This window comes from Nicotiana tabacum, chromosome 17 (assembly GCF_000715075.1).
Source record: "Nicotiana tabacum cultivar K326 chromosome 17, ASM71507v2, whole genome shotgun sequence".
Classification (NCBI taxonomy): domain Eukaryota; kingdom Viridiplantae; phylum Streptophyta; class Magnoliopsida; order Solanales; family Solanaceae; genus Nicotiana; species Nicotiana tabacum.
Window position 1 is genome coordinate 95,595,430 of NC_134096.1, and position 17,104 is coordinate 95,612,533.

Consider the following 17,104-nt stretch of genomic DNA (forward strand, 5'->3'; position numbering starts at 1 on the left):
GGGAGTTAGCCCCGTGCCTAGGTATACATTCCGATCGGGAAAGTGCTCGATCAATCTGACTTGCTCCAGCTCCTTAACCATTGACTTGGAGGCATCGGAATCGTCAGGGGCTATGAATGACCTAGGGACTCCGTAATCATCATCCTCGCATGTCTCTTGCTTTTCTGGTTCGGTTGGGTCCGGTGTCGGCGATTGCTATTTGGTTTCTTTCTTGGTAGCCAAACTAGTGTTCTTTGGTGTCGAGAGTGCGAATATCGGGGTCACCTCATCGACATTGAACATTTATTTTACGGCCGGCTGTTCTCCGTAAATAGTCTTGATCCCTCCCGGTGTGAGGAATTTTAACGCCTGATGTAGTGTCAAGGGTACTGCCCTTATGTTGTAAATCCATGGCCTTATGAATTGAGCATTGTATCTCATATCTCATTTGATCACGTAGAACTTTGTCTATGAACGGTTCCAACGCTATTTTCCGGTAGGGTTATCTCCCCTTTAGTAGTCTCGCATGCCATGTTAAGTCCGTTTAAAACTCGGACTGATGATATTAGCTGATCTACATGGATCAATTAACACACGCTTATCTCAAGATTTATTTATGAGTACAGATATTATCAGTGCATCATTATATGGTTGCACGATTCCTTCAGCGTCCTCGTCGTTGAAAGATACGGCCCTCCGGTACATATTCTCGAGTCCGTTTTTCCCTTGTAATGGACACCTTATGGCACTTTAACATTGACCCTTGGGGGACGTCAACTACACCAATAATCATGTTAATGACGTGATGAGGTTCCTCTTGCTCAAATTTCTTGTTGGATTCCCTATTCTTGAAGTGATTTTTGGCTCGATCACTTAGAAATTCTCAAAGGTGTCCGTTATTGAATAATCGAGCTACTTCTTCTCTTAGTTGTCGGCAGTCATCGATTCTGTGGTCGTGAGTACCATGATACTTACACATTAGGTTGGGGTCCCTTTGGGCAAGATCAGATTGTAATGGTCAAGGCCACTTAGTATCTTTGATGTTTCCGATGACTGATACGATGCCGACAACATCGACGTTGAAGTTGTACTCTGATAACCTTGGTGCCTCCTTAGCCCCGATGGGTCTGTCAAAACCGTTTTTGCTCATGTGTCCCTGGTTATTAGGACCTCGATCACTTCTTTTTTCACTCCTCGCAGGGTTGCGTCCGTACCCATTACCCTTTCGATCTCCATTGTATGGTTGATACCGATCTTTGTTCGATCTTGGTTCATGATCTATGGCTCTTTTTGATCTGTCACTAGTTCTGACATGATAAATGGACTCGGAAGGGGCCCTGAGTTGATCGTCTTCGACCCTAATTTTTGATTGGTACCTGCTATGGACGTCGGCCCAAGTTACCGTTGGGTATTCTATCAAATTTTGTTTTAGTTGTTGCAGAGCCAATGAGCTTTGAGGGTTGACTCCTTGGGTGATTGCTTGAATGGCCCAAGCGTCTGCGGCCGGAGGCAGATCCATCCGTTCCATTTAAAATCTCGACACGAATTCCCTAAGAATCTCGTTATCTCTTTGCTTTACTTTGAAAAGGTCTGACTTGCTGGTCTCGACCTTGATTGCCCCAGCGTGCAATTCACAAAGGCATCTGCAAGCATAGCAAATGAGTCAATAGAATTAGGGGGTAAGTTGTGATACCATATCATAGTTCCTTTTGACAAGGTCTCTCCGAACTATTTCAGGAGAACAGATTCGATTTCGTCATCTTTTAAGTCATTCCCCTTGATAGCGCATGTGTATGAGGTAACATGTTCATTTGGATCAGCTGTTCCATTATACTTCGGAATTTCGGGCATACATACTTCTTTGGGATCGGCTTCGGAGCTGCGCTCGGAGGGAAAGGTTTTTGAACAAATTTCTTGGAATTCAGGCCCTTCAGTATCTGTGATGCTCTTGGGATTTGATCGACCCTGGAGTTATAGGTCTTCACTTTTTTGTCCTTGGCTTCGATTTTCTTTTCTCCTGATTCTACCCGTTTTGTCAGTAACTCAAGTATCTTTATTATCTCGAGTTTAGTCTCGGGTTCTGCTTCACCCGGCCTTTATGTTGCCGGTTCATTTCTACGAGCATTTTCTCAGGATGGTTAGGGCTCAACTCTGCTGGGGGCGCATCTTTGGTTCTGCAGCTAGGCTATCGCTGCATGTTGAGCCTGTAACATTTTGAAGATCACCCGCAAGTTGATCCTATCACCTTCTCCGTCGTGTGTACTCCAGGCTATCGACCGGGCTCCCCCGTGAATGTTGTTTTTGGGTAAGTAGGCAAGTTTGCTTTGATAGACACGTGTGAGTTAGCATCGATCGGATCCGCGACTGGGACTCTGTTGGGGTCAACATGGGCACCTCGTTGCTGGGCACCACGTTGTTGTTCTCGCCATGGTGGCCGGACTCAACATCAACGTTCAAATGGGCAGATTGGGAGTTTGACATTTTTAATTTGACCTGAAATTAAAAGCTCAAACAACAAGTGTAAAATAGAGTGTGTTATGGAAATTTATATTAAATTACCACTATTATCCTTAGCCCCATGGTGGGCGCCAAACTGTTTACCCTAAAAAATGGATAACAATTGAATTTATATGTGGTTTTAAGGATATGCGGATTAATTCAACACAAATGATAAATAACGTTAGATTAAACAGATAAAGGATGTAATAAATTATCAAACCAATTCAGGGGAGTGATCCCAGACTCAATAACAGCTTCATGAAATGCCTGCCTTCGATCCCGGGCTCACGATAATGAAGAACTGATGAACAAAAGTAAGAACGTTGGATAACAGAGAAAATAAGAGTATATTGCCTTGATATGCGTGTTACAATATGTCCCTATGAATAATAATCTTTCCCCTTTATATAGTAGGGGAGTTTTACCCTAAGTACAATTCTAAAAACAGTAAAAAACTTTCGTTTCGCCGATCACCGATACGAGCCGAGATTCGCGCCGTGATATCTGGTTAGGCACGGATATCGCGACCCTTTGTTAGTCGTGCGCAGCTACTTGGTAATGTTCTCCGAAGTCTTCAGTCTTCGGATAGGCCCTCGAGGATATGGCCCCGATATCTCCAAAGGCAGGTGCCTTGCCCGAACCCTAATACGAGAGATTCTTTGTGCGGGCTCGGTTTTACCCGTACAAAGGCTTACAAAAGAAATTCTATTGAATGAAAAGGCGTAAGTGAAGTGAAAGTAGTTAATAGCTCGAGTTGGACTATCTTTTCAGTTTTTGCCACATATTATTGTCGATTCCACCGAATGAAAGGGCAAAGGCCTCAACAATATATTAGAGTTCGAAGCCTTTCCTATAAGGAAAAAGGAATATTGTTAATTTGTTTCAGATCACCAAATTAACCTTTGAAATCATGGATAAATAATGAAGGATGCAAAATTTTATTTACGGGTAATGTGTGTGTGTGTGTGTGTGTGTGTGTGTGTGTGTGTGTGTGTGTGTGTGTGTATATATATATATATATATATATATATATATATATATATATATATATATATATATATATATATATATATATATATATATATTATGTATATTATATACAAAAATTATACAAATTTTAAACATATTTTTTTGACTACCAAATATAAATAATTTAACGCGGGTTAAAAGTGATATTTGCCCGTTTAAGAACCAAGTTTAATGCACCAAGTTCAAGTATTAATGCAAGAAAAAATATAGTTGATGAGAACTTTTAAGAACCTTAGCTCACATCCTAGAGATTCAGAGGGACCAGAAAGGTAACATACTCTAAATTTACTTTTGACTATAACATCCTAACCTCCTCCAAGCAAAGTCTTATTATTCATGTTTAGCCAGACACAAGGTAAATTAAATCTAGTTGACCGTGATGCATATGAATATCAACTAAGAGTAGCAAAATAGTTGTTGAGGTTGAATTGCAAGTATTTTGACTTAAACCAACCTACGAAGTTAGTGAACCATAGATGAACCTTAAGTAGTCATTCTTGTCACAACCCAAAACCACGTGACCGGCACCCGGCACACTACTTGGACCAAGCGAATCAAATCATGTGATGCACCCAAATCATATGCATGAAAACCAATTTAACTGCGGAAGCTCCTTGAAAATCATATATATTTTTAAATTAAATGATAAAATATTTTCCAATTCAAAATCACACATGACGCTTTTCATGATAATAACAATGAGATTAAGTAAAATAAATATAATTTTATGTATGTCGTGTACAACCTCATTACTACAACCTTTCATAACTATCTATGGAGCCTCTATACCAAAGAATAGAACCAACGGTTGGAGTAATTCAAACAAAATAAAATAAGGAAGAACATGATAGCTACCACGAAATAAAAGTGGTGCTTCATAATACTTCGGAAAGAGAGTCATCCTAGTCTGACCGCATGCCATGTATCATACATCATCCTGAAATATGTAAAGTAAACAGGGCCCTGGAGGGGGGCCCTAAGGGCTGAGTACACCACAGCGGTACTCAATAAGTGTCATAGACTCTCTCTAACTTAAGTTCTTGGGACAAACTTTATAAAAATAATGCACCAATATTTGATATAAAACGATAAGAAATTTTATCAATTCATGACCCTTGTTATTTTAAATAACAACCAAGTAAAATATAACCCACAATATAAACTTTTAAAACACTTACATTAATCTAAGATTTTGGATAAAATCATACAAAATCATTTCATTTGTTTTAAGTCATCGAAATCACTTTCGGCTTCTTAGGCCTAAACATAAGAAAATCATCCTTACCTTTCACTAGGAGTACTAACCATCACTAACATAAGAAGGTCAACTAGGTTATGTACCTAGCGGCAAGTATCATATACCCTACTTGATCAGGTCGTCTCATCGTAGTGCCGTACGAATCGACTCAGCCATGCTAATAATAGCACAAAATAGTACTCTCTCGAGGGAGAGCACTCTGCCGTAGTCTATACCACAAAGTGGCCATCTACGCCTACACCGACACGTGTAGTTTCATGACGAAGAACACGATATATCCGAAGCCAATCTCGGTGAACACAAGTAACTCCTAAAATATTTGATACTTCAAAAATAGATTCATAGCATAGTAGCCTCAAAGGATTTATTTTTATCAAATCAAAGAATTTATAGAAAATCTAAATCATTTGAACAAAATTTAGATAAATAACCTTTTTCATGCTAAAGCCTTTAGCAAATTAACATCAATCTTTAAAAGATACCACAAGTGCCATTTTGTTCGTCAATTTTCAAAAGAAATACTTTCCACGAAAGCTTATCTTTAGCACTCAAATATATAGACTCTTGTAAATACGTAAGTTTTGATAAAAACTTATAACATTTACCTTGAGTGTCATTTTGCCAATAAGATTTAAAATAAAATTTTATAAAATATCATGACACTACATATGCAACATAATATTTTAATACATGGAGACATCCGTACTTGATTGTCCCCACAAGCACGAAAGCACATTTGCAAACAGTTTAAGTATTAACTCGAAACATGCTTTTAGAGAAAATCCCTCGAGAAGAGTAAGTTTTAATCAACTTACCTCGCTTTCGCTTTATTAACATTCACAAGCTTTCAATCCTCCTTCATCATTTCAATGTTGATTAAAATGCTCAACATCACCAACAACTTGAAATCTACAATTACATATCCTAATTATATCAAAATATGACTTAACATATTGATCAACCTCCATATATGGCTCATAAGTTGGCTACTAGCCTCTAACAACTCAAATCGCCAAATAGTTTTACATGCTAGACCATTCAACTTCATTCTTATGTTTTAATACCCATTCGAAGTCATTAATGATACTACTCATCTTCTTCCATAATCAACACTTGCAAAATATACAATTCAGGTGATTACTTAGTTGATCACTTCCATCTTTTGCTAACAAATAATTTCATAGGTTCATTGTATTCATAAATTTCATCGCCAAGATTATCATTCATCTTCTCTCTTATTTTCTCAAAAGTACTATTCATGCCATGAACTAGAGTTTTATAATCCAATCTTTTAACCATTAACACTTGTAACAATTGCTTCAAATACTTCTAACTACTCATAATAAACAAGTTTGAGGCATTGAAAGTACCTCTAGTAGATCAATCTTAAACAAAATTGGTGATTTTTGTGTTCTTGAGAATTTGATGATGAAAGCTAGTATTTGGATGTAAGACTGATGTTAGAACTCATGTATATTAAGTAAGAATCAACCTAAAACATCTTTAATAACTTACCTTAGTTGATTGAACTTGATTTGAGTTCAAACTCGTCTCTTCACCATCAAGAACCCTAACCCCCAATACACAAAATACTCTCTTCCCCAGATTTTGTATTTATAAGGCCAGATTTCTGGGTTTCGGATGCGGCCCTGGATGCTTTGCATCCCCACTTCACTCCTTTTTGAAACTCGGATGCGGACCTGGACGCTATGGCAGCACTTTACTATCAGCCTTTCTTTCGGACGCGGCCCCAGATGCTTCACATCCGCAGACTCCTCTGCAGCCTTTGATAATTTGGTCATCACTTCTTGTAGGAATGTCCAAATGACAAACGGTTTGAAGCGTTAGAAACTAGACTTGAAGATCTTTCATTTGATAGGTTGTCCATCATATAAATCCTTATATATATGCAATATATATGCTCGTCCAAAGTTAGGTTTTGTGCGTACTCATTTGAAACTTTAGTCTATCATGTAATTTCCAACTTGACTTAGACTTAGGGCTATCCTTAGACCCCACATCACTTATAATATGTCTCGGACACTTATTGTCATGTCCAATTGATATCCATCATATTAATAGTCCTCGTCTGCACACAAAATAATATAATTAGCGCACATTAATTTTTTAATAGCGCTTAAGTACTTCGAAATTTTCCGAAGTACTACAATTATGTTCCATTAGGCGACTTATAAACTAAATCATGTTTATAATACCATAATAAACAAAATCATTTAAATAACAATATAATAAACTACTAGTAGTACCTAAGAAGATAAATATGGCACATATTATTTGAAAAAGAAATTTAGACGACCATAACTTCTAACTAATTTAGCGGGTAACTTTTTATTTTCCTTGGCTTCTCTTGAATCTTGATTTTGCATTTACCTCTTCCTTGGTTTCTTTTGGATCTTGGTTTGCCTTTTCCTTATCTCTTTCTTTTTCCTTGGCCTCTTTAAGAGCCTGAAGTAAGTTATTCAAGCAAATCTCAGGCCCTCCTGAAGCACTCTTGTGAATCAAATATTCAGCCACATCACAAGGACTCATGTTTACTTCCTCTAGTAATCTTTGAATCTCTTCAAACAAATCGTGATTTTCAATTCTCAAATAATTCTTAGCCAACACTTTGAATGCTTCAAATCTGCAATACAACATCTCAATGTGCATATCCATCCGTCCTCTACCTCTACGTATCAGAGCTGGATCAAGTTTTTTCTTATAATTAGTTGTAAATATAATGATTCTTTATTGACCACAAGCTGACCATATTCCATCAATGCAATTCAACAGCCCTGAAAGTGTAAGTTTGCTGGATTTTTTCTTTTCGCTGTCTGAGTCTGAGTCAAAATCTGAATCCGAATTCTGAGTCATCGTCACATTTTGCCTCTTTCTTTTTCTTCTTTCTCTTGCCTGTCAAATCAATGGAGCAATCAATATCTTCAACGACAATGATAGAATTGCTTGTTGTTTCCATGAGCAACTTCTTAAGACCCAAGTTATCTTTAACGCAGGTTAGCTCAAGATCATAAATATCATAGTTCAAGAAGTTAGCAATAGCTGCAATCATTGTTGATTTGACCGTTCCAGGTGGACCGTAAAGAAGATAGCCGCGCTTCCACGCCTTTCCAACATTAGAATAAAAGTTCTTCCCCTCACTAAAAGCAACGAGATCATTTTTTAATTCCTCTTTTTTCTTAGGGTCCATAGCCAAAGTATCAAAAGTTGCAAGATGCTCGAAATTAATGTGCTTCCACATACCATACCAACATGTTTAATAATTATCCCCACTATTGTCATTACAGTAAATCCTATGTTTATTGTTTTTGAATTCAATCGACTTACCTTCTTCCGTGTTTCCTTGTGAAAGCGCCAGCAGAATTTCGGATTGAATTTTTCGTTAATATTTAATTAATTAATTAGCAAATCATTAAATTGAAAGGAATAGGTTATTCCAGATTGAATTTTTCGTTAATTATTTAATTAAATAATTGAAAGAAATTTTTTCCGAAAAGATTAATCAATTAATCGATCTTTGACCAAATCCGAAGCCGAAGCCGAAGCCGAGCTGAGCCTTGCCTTCTTCTTAACTCTTTAAGAGCTAGAAGAAGAGCAATTATATATATACCCATCAAAAGCCTTTCTTCCTCCAATATGGGACAATGTCCCTTTGCCAAGGATAGAAACTCAAATATTTCATTTTTTCTCCATTTCTCATTCACCCTCTTTAAGATACACAAGCTTAAAATCCCAATAATCTCCCACATGAATGGGGAATGGCTATAAAATAAAGGAATGCACGGACGCGTGTGTGTTTTACATGCAATAATTAATTACATCTTGATAAGTAGGTTTTCCTTTGAACTTTTCGTAGTGAACTTATATCTGATATACTCGGTCAATCGGTAGATTTGATATCTTTGAACAGTCGAGCTTTGTTGTATACCTAGATAACATAAGTCACACAATCAATCCTTAACCATCTATGGTTCTTACGACTGTGTTTGTTTCAGCCATGAACACCGCCTGGTTTCATGAGTGCTTAGAGAATTGGCCTTTACTTTCATTCCCCTTGAAGCGGCTTACACTTCACACTCACATAGGTGATTTCTAAACGTGTAATCCTATAGACACACTATCTGGTCATATCCTGCCAGACTTAGCAAATCATTAAAAAACCTTTAAGCTTTGTTGACTCATCAAAAAGCCTTAATGCTTTACCTCGCTTTCTGAACATTGTCTTCATCACGAGAATGGGTTGAGTTATTTGAAAATGTTGAACCATCATTCATAACTTTGTTTGATCTCTTTGAACCTAGCTTGTGGGATCTCCAGTCTGCTAGGTAGAGTTACTGCCATGATGACTTGTCCTAGACCTTAACCCCATTCCCTTTGATAATCTTTCAACTGCCTCTCTAGATAGGCCTTTTGTAAGTGGATCTGACACGTTATCTCTTGACTTTACGTAGTCAATTGTGATAACACCACTAGAGAGTAGTTGTCTAACGATATTGTGTCTCCGTCGTATATGACGAGATTTTCCGTTATACATAACGCTCCCTGCCCTGCCTATTGCCACTTGACTATCACAATGTATACAAATAGGTGCCAAAGGTTTGGGCCAAAATGGAATATCTTTCAAGAAATTCCAGAGCCATTCAGCTTCTTCACCGGCCTTATCTAAAGCTATGAATTCAGATTCCATTGTAGAACGGGCGATGCATGTTTGTTTGGATGATTTACAAGACACTGCTCCACCCCCAATTGTGAAAACATATCCACTCATGGATATAACTTCAGATGATCCAGTGATCCAATTTGCATCACTATATCCCTCGATCACGGAGGGATATTTGTTATAATGCAAAGCGTAATTTTGGGTATGTTTGAGATACCCCCCACAAACTCGTTTCATTTCCATCCAATGTATGTGATTGGGATTACTTGTAAACCGACTCAGTTTACTAATAGCACATGCTATATCTGGTCGCGTACAATTCATGATATACATCAAACTTCTCAATACTCTTGCATAGTCCAGTTGTGAATCACTTTCACTTTCATTCTTTTGAAGTGCATAACTCACGTCAATTGGAGTCTTGGCAATTTTGAAATCCAAATACTTGAACTTGTCAAGTACCTTTTCAATGTAGTGAGACTGTGATAATGTTAGACCTTGTGGAGTCTTGTGAATTCTGATTCCTAAGATCACATCAGCAATTCCTAAGTCTTTCATATCGAATTTGCTAGCCAACATGCGCTTAGTAGAATTTATATCTGCCATGTTTTTGCTCATTATCAACATATCATCAACATATAAACAAACAATGACTTCATGACCTGGAGTATTTTTAATGTAAACAAATTTGTCGCACTCGTTGATTTTAAACCCACTTGCCAACATTGTTTGGTCAAATTTGGCATGCCATTGTTTGGGTGCTAGTTTAAGCCTATAAAGCGACTTAACAAGTTTGCACACTTTCTTTTCTTTACCAGGAACCACAAAACCCTCAGGTTGTTCCATGAAATCTCTTCCTCTAATTCTCCATTTAAGAAAGTTGTTTTAACATCCATTTGATGGATTTCAAGACCATACACGGGCGCTAGTGCCACTAACACCCTAATAGATGTTATCCTTGTTACTGGCGAGTAAGCGTTAAAGTAATCAAGGCCTTCCTTTTGTCTATAACCTTTGACAACAAGTCTTGCCTTATATTTGTCAATAGTGCCATCAGCTTTCACTTTCCGTTAAAAGATCCATTTCGAACCTAAAGGCTTATTTCCCAGAGGAAGATCTATCAATTCTCATGTATGGTTATCCAAAATTGATTGAATCTCCCTATTAACGGCCTCTTTCCAAAACGCTGAATCAGAAGATGACATAGCTGCTTTAAAAGTTTGAGGCTCATTTTCAAGCAAGAATGTCACAAATCGGGTCCAAAGGAAGTAGATGTTCTTTGACGTTTGCTACGCCTTGGATCTTCTATACTTGGAGTATTTTCCTTTGGTTCTTCCTGAGGTCGTTTAGGTATTTCACTTAATGACTCATATTCAGTTTTATACGGATATATGCTTTCAAAGAATTCAGCATTATCATATTCAGCTTTTGGCAGAGCAGGAGCAACATGTCACTTGCCTTTCAGAACTGGAAGCCAAAGTCGCTGAGGTTGTTGTATTGGAAGCTCGTTTGCAGCAAAGTGAGTAAGAAGTGGTAATCCTTATCCAAGAAATTGGCCCACTGAGGATGTTGTATTGGACGAAGCCAGGGCTTAATGGGTTGTAGTCCATAAGGTCGTTCTTGCTGCAACCGAACGCGAGGCTGCCTCTGCTGAAAGAGTGATCCACTTAGAGGCAGCCTTGAATTCCAAAATGGAAGAGCTTGCTACTACGGGGGTGAAACATGCCCAACTGGAAGAGAAGTACAGGAAAACTATCGAGCATAATAGGCTTTTTAGTTCAATTGTCCACGACTTTTATGTTAGCCTCAAATCTTCTAGGTCCGCCCGGGAAAACCTTTTTGCCCAGGTGACCCAACTCAAGGAAGAACTCAAGCATCGAATGGCTTCCTTCGTTGTTGAGAAAACTCAAGCCATGTACAGCATGAGGAGAAAAACTTGAAAGAGGCCAAAACTGGTGTCATTGATTTTGATGCTGAAATTGCTAAGGCCCGCGAGCTTGAGTTATCTGCTAAAAGTGGCCTCCCAACGAGACCTGATGCACCTGGTTCTTCTGGTTCTGGTTTCGGTTCTGGTTTCGGTTCCGGTTCCGAGTTCTCGGGAACTGAAGAAGAATCGGAGGATGATGATGCGGAAGGCTAAACTAGTGAAAATGCCAAGCCATTGGTGGGTCTGTCTACTTCTCTCGGAGGAGCGAACACTTCTCTTCCTCCTGGTTCCGGAGATACTGCAGTTTAGCTTTTCTTTTCTTTTTGTGATTCTTGTACTTGTGCCATTTTGACATGTTTTTGTAAATAAAAAACGTCTTTTGCTCAAGTCTTATTTTCGTTTGAATATTCTTTCAAGTCTTTAATCTTTGCATTTTTTTCCTTTTAAGAATTATTATGTGAAACTTTTAGTGTATTTTCCCCGAAAGCATTTTTGGCTCTGGGTACCATCCCTTTTTTCGTGAGGGCTTTTGATAAGTATTTTTGCAAGTTTACTTTTTGCGTTCTTTCGTATACGGCTTCGGGTGTATCTTTCCCCGAAGGAATTTTTGATTTCGGACATAAGTTCTTCCGGAGCCAACCCTTTAACGTGAGGGATTTTTATAAGAGAGGGTCCTCTTATGTTTAAGGTGCTCTTGAAGAGGATGTCTCATGTTCATTACATCACTAGCATTTGAAGTACTTGTTTAACTTTCAAATGCCAAAGTTAATTCATCGTTCGGACAAGAAACAAGCTAGAAACAAAAGGAATTCATTTTATTTCTTCTATTTTCAAAAAATACATAAGCATTTTCTATGCTGAAAAGAAATTGCCATTACTTGTGGCTAACTTGTACAACTTGTTTCTACGGGCTGGTCGCATAATCCCCAGTCCCGATGATGCAATTAAATTTCCATTTTTTTGTTTCCCGGTCGACGTGGCATTCATTATTGATGTATACTCATATCATTCCCCCTCCCCCAGTGTTCGAATGCGAAGAGCGCGAATTGGAACACTGGAAGTCTTGTATCTTCGAAGATTCCATTAATGCATTGCTAGATAATTCTCTAGTGTTTTATGCTCGTGAACGATAAGGTAATCTTTGCTCAATAGCAAACTTAATTTCCCGGTGGGAATTTTCTATAGAGCAAAAGATTATCTAACCATCCTCGAGTGGATATTCGCTTGTATGCCTTGCTATTAAAGGTCTTATTGTTGTTGTCCTCGTAGTATGTTTTTTATTGCTGCCTCGTTAAAAACCTTGCCAGAAAAGCTCAATTAGGACAAAAACTGAACGAAAAAAAAAAGAGTGCAGCACATACTTTCTGATTGGATAATGTTCATGAGCAATAATATCTTTTGAGGTGTTCCACGTTCCAATTGCTGGGTAACTTTTCTCCATTTTGGTTTTCCAAATCGTATGAACCTTTCCTGGTGATAGTTGAAATACGGTAAGGGCCTTCCCACGTTGGACCTAACTTCCCCATATTGAGCTCCCGGTGTTTTGAGTTACTTTCCTTAGGAACAAGTCTCCTACTTTGAAATAACGGAAGTTGGCTCTTCGATTATAATACCCTCCATTCTCTGGTTTTGAGCTACCATTCTTACATGTGCCAAGTCCCTGCGTTCATCGAGCAGTTCTAAGTTGACTACCATTGCTTCATTATTTGATTCTCCATCTGTATGGAAATATCTAAAGGTGGGCTCCCCTACTTCCATCGGGATTAAAGCTTCGGCACCGTACACGAGGGAAAAAGGGGTTTCCCCTGTGCTTGACTTAGCTGTAGTTCGATATGCCCATAGAAATCCGGATAATTCCTCGGGCCAGTTACCATTAGCTGCTTCCAACCTTTTCCTCAAGTTTTGAATAAGTACTTTGTTTGTCGACTTCGCTTGACTGTTTGCGCTCGGATGATAGGGTAAAAATGTGATCCTCTTTATTTTTAAATCTTGGAGGAACTTTGTAATTTTTGCGCCGATAAACTGTGGCCCATTGTCGCATGCTATATCTTTTGGTATTCCGAACCTGCAAATTATATTTTTCCATAATAAATCAACCACTTCGTGTTCTCTGATCTTCTGATAAGAACCTACTCCCACCCACTTAGAAAAATAGTCAGTCAAAATTAAAAAAAATCTTACCTTCCCGGGAGCCGATGGCAATGGTTCGACGATGTTCATCCCCCATTTCATGAATGGCCACGGGGACAGAACCGAATATAAGAGTTCTGTCGGTTGATGCACCAGTGGTGCGGAGCATTGACACTTATCACATTTTCGTACAAAGTCTTTGGTGTCCCATTCCATATGGGGCCAATAATATCCTGCCCTTACCAACTTCAGCACTAAGGAATCTGCGCCCGAGTGGTTGCCGCATATCCCTTCGTGAACTTCTTTCATGACATAGTTAGCTTCGGATGCCCCTAAGAATCGGGCCATCGGGCCTTGAAAATATTTTCTATACAATTGGCCTCTCTTGAAGCTATATTACATTGCTTTGGTGCGCAACGCCAAGGATAGTTTGGGGTCTTCAGGTAGCTTCTCGTGTTCGAGATAATAGATGATTTCATTCCTCCAGTCCCAGACTAAACTAGTCAACTTTACCTTATAGTAACCATCTTTATCCAGGACTCAATTCATCAGTTGTACTACCGTCCCGGACTCTGATCCCTTTATTTTCGTCGATGATCCTAGGTTTTCTAATGCGTCTACTTCTGCGTTATCTTCCCTCGGGATATGAGTAATTGACCATTCCCAGAATCACGCTAACAGAGCTTGAACCTTTACCACGTATTGTTACATGCGCTCATCTTTGGTCTCGAAGATCCCGTAGACCTGATATACCACCAGTTGTGAGTTGCATTTGATTTCGATGACCTCGGAGTCAAGTCCCTAGGCCAATTCGAGCCCGGCAATCAAAGCTTCATACTATGTTTCATTGTTAGTTAAATGGAACATCATGATGGCTTGCCTTAGGGTTTTTCTCGAAGGTGTGATTAAGACTATACCGATCATAGACTCTTTTACGTTAGAAGCTCCATCCGTAAATAAGGTCCAAACCCCTGATGTTGATTCTAACACCATTACTGCCTCCTTGGTTGCCAGAGGCAATAATCCCGAACTAAAATCAGCACACATGCGAAACTTATTATTCTTCTTAGGAACTACTACTACATTTGCTAGCCAGTCCAGATATCTTACCTCATGGATTGAACCAATATTAAGTAAGCAGGTTACCTTTTCTTTAACGAACTTATTCCTGGCTTCGACAATCGGGCATTTCTTTTGTCTTACTGGAGGTATGCTAGGATCCAAGTTTAACTTGTGTACGGCTACCTCTGTCGAGATGTCTGTCATATCCTCATGCGACCATGCAAAATAATCAGCGTTAGATTTAAGGAAATTAATAAAGTCGGGCCTGACTTCTGGGTGCAGTCCTGTCCCCAAGCGGAATTTCCTTTCTAGGAATTCTTCGAATAATGCCACTTGCTCCAGCTCTTCCGCTGTGAACTTTGTTGCATCAATTTCTTCTGGTACTTGGAAATATCTCGGCACCTGATAATATTTCGACGCATATGCCCCCAGGATAACTTCATCTAGTTCGGGAGTAGGTGTTGGTACATGTAATTGTTATGCCGCATGTTCCTTTCCTTTTCTACTGGAGACCGAAATTGCATTCATCTCTTTTGTCATCGGTTGATCACCCCTTATCTGCTGAATTCTACGGGTGTTGAAAACTTCAGCAATTGATGATACGTTGATGGTACAACTTTCATATCATGCAACCATAGCCTTCCCAGAATGATGTTGAATCCCATATCACTATCTACTACTTCGAAAAGAGTGGTTTTCATTACTCCTCCAGCGTTCATGAGTAATAAAATTTCATCCTGAGTTGTCACACTTGCGAGGTTGAATCCGACGAGGAGCTGTGTGACCGGAATAATTCTTCTAGTGAGTTTAGCTTGCTCCAATACTCTCCATTGTATGATATTAGCCGAACTCCCTGGATCCACTAGAACACGTTTAATCTTGTGTGGAAGCAGCAATCCATCTGCGTCCCCTCCGTAAAAATAATATCATCTTCCTAAAGCCTTTTGCTATGCGTTATTGATACTTTTGTCTTCTTTGTTGCTGAAAAAGTGACCCCGTTAATCTCGTTCCCTCCGAATATCATGTTGATTGTTTGACGCGGGGGATCTTATCCTGCTTTCAAGGGTTCCGCGTTGTCCCGGTTACGACCATAATTGTTCTTAGCTCAGTCACTCAAGAATTCTCTGAGGTGACCTCAATAATGTTGCCACTTCTTCCCAGAGGTGTCGACGGTCCCCTGTCCAGTGGCCATTCATTCCGTGGTATTTACACCACAAGTTGAGATCCCTCTGGCTGGGATCAGATCTCGTCGATTTTCAGAATCGTGCTTCTTTGATGTTTCTCATGGCCGATACCAGCTCCATTATATTGATGCTGAAGTTGTATTCCGAAAACTTGGGGTAAAAAAGATCCCGCAATCCTGGCGCTTGTTTATCCTGCAATGATTGATTGTTCTGACCGCGATTGGTCCTTTTGTCAATGGAGAACTTGTCCACTGTCCGAAAACATCTACTGCGTCCTTCGGTTAATTCGTAGGGTAAAAACCGGCCCCTCAAAGTTCGTCTGTCCGCTTCATAAGACAGGTTCGCCATTCAATCTCTTGGTGAATGCTTCAGCCGCTTATTCATCCAGGACAACCGGGAGAAATATTCTCTCCTTTTGGAATCGGGTAATGAACTCCCGTAGCAGCTCAGACTCTCTTTATGCAATCCTGAATATGTCAGCCTTTCGGGCCTGTACTTTTCTAGCCCGGGCATGAGACTTGATGAAATAATCCGCGAGCATTTCAAAAGAGTCTATGGAATGCTCGGGTAACAGCGAATACCACGTCAAGTTCCCCCTCGTGAGGGTTTTTCCAAATTTCTTCAGCAGCACAGATTCAAATTTGGGAGGAGCTAAATTATTTCCCTTTATCGTCGTTGTATAGGTGGTAATATGCTCCTAGAGGTCCAAAGTTTTGTCATACTTTGGTATTTCAGGCATTTTGAAACGCTTCGGGATTAACTCTGGTGCCGCACTTGGCTTGTACGGCAATTGAGTATACTTTTTTGAGTCCGGACCTTTCAGCACTGGTGGCGCGCCAGAGATCTAGTCCATGCAGTCGTTCACTTCCCTCATGAACCGTAACAGTTCATTCTTGGATGGATTATTCTTGTTGTTGTGGCTGGATCCGTTTCCCCTTCCCCATCCGAGCCAATTTCACCCCTGGGAGTGTTTTTGTCGACTCTCTGCATCGTTTGATTTGTGAGAATCTTGGGAGGAATCGGATCTCGTCTGTTTGCATTATTTGAAGCTCCCGACAACGCCTGCTTCAATTCTGTCATAACATTATCCTGTCGCGTGAGATGACCTAGAATGATCGTCTGTTGCTCTTGTAAGACCCTTACCGCGTCGACAACATGCTCCTCATCAGCATCATCGGGAGTGGTCTCCCGAACATATCGAGGATATTGTCTGTCATACACTGGTGTAGCGTCATCCCCTTCATTTTGGGTGTCACTAACTGAGTCCACGAAATGAGGTTGATCACCTCGAATCTCGGGGTTGTGCATGTCGTTAACAGTGCTATCTGCCATTTCTTATGATTTTTCTAAGATAAAAT

The 17,104-nt window shown here is 39.5% G+C and overlaps 1 pseudogene; it reads right to left on the reverse strand.

Annotated features, from left to right (window-relative positions):
- Window positions 1-7,038: 7,038 nt before the first annotated feature.
- LOC107790694 (AAA-ATPase At3g28580-like) lies at window positions 7,039-8,043 on the reverse strand (annotated as a pseudogene).
- Window positions 8,044-17,104: the final 9,061 nt, after the last annotated feature.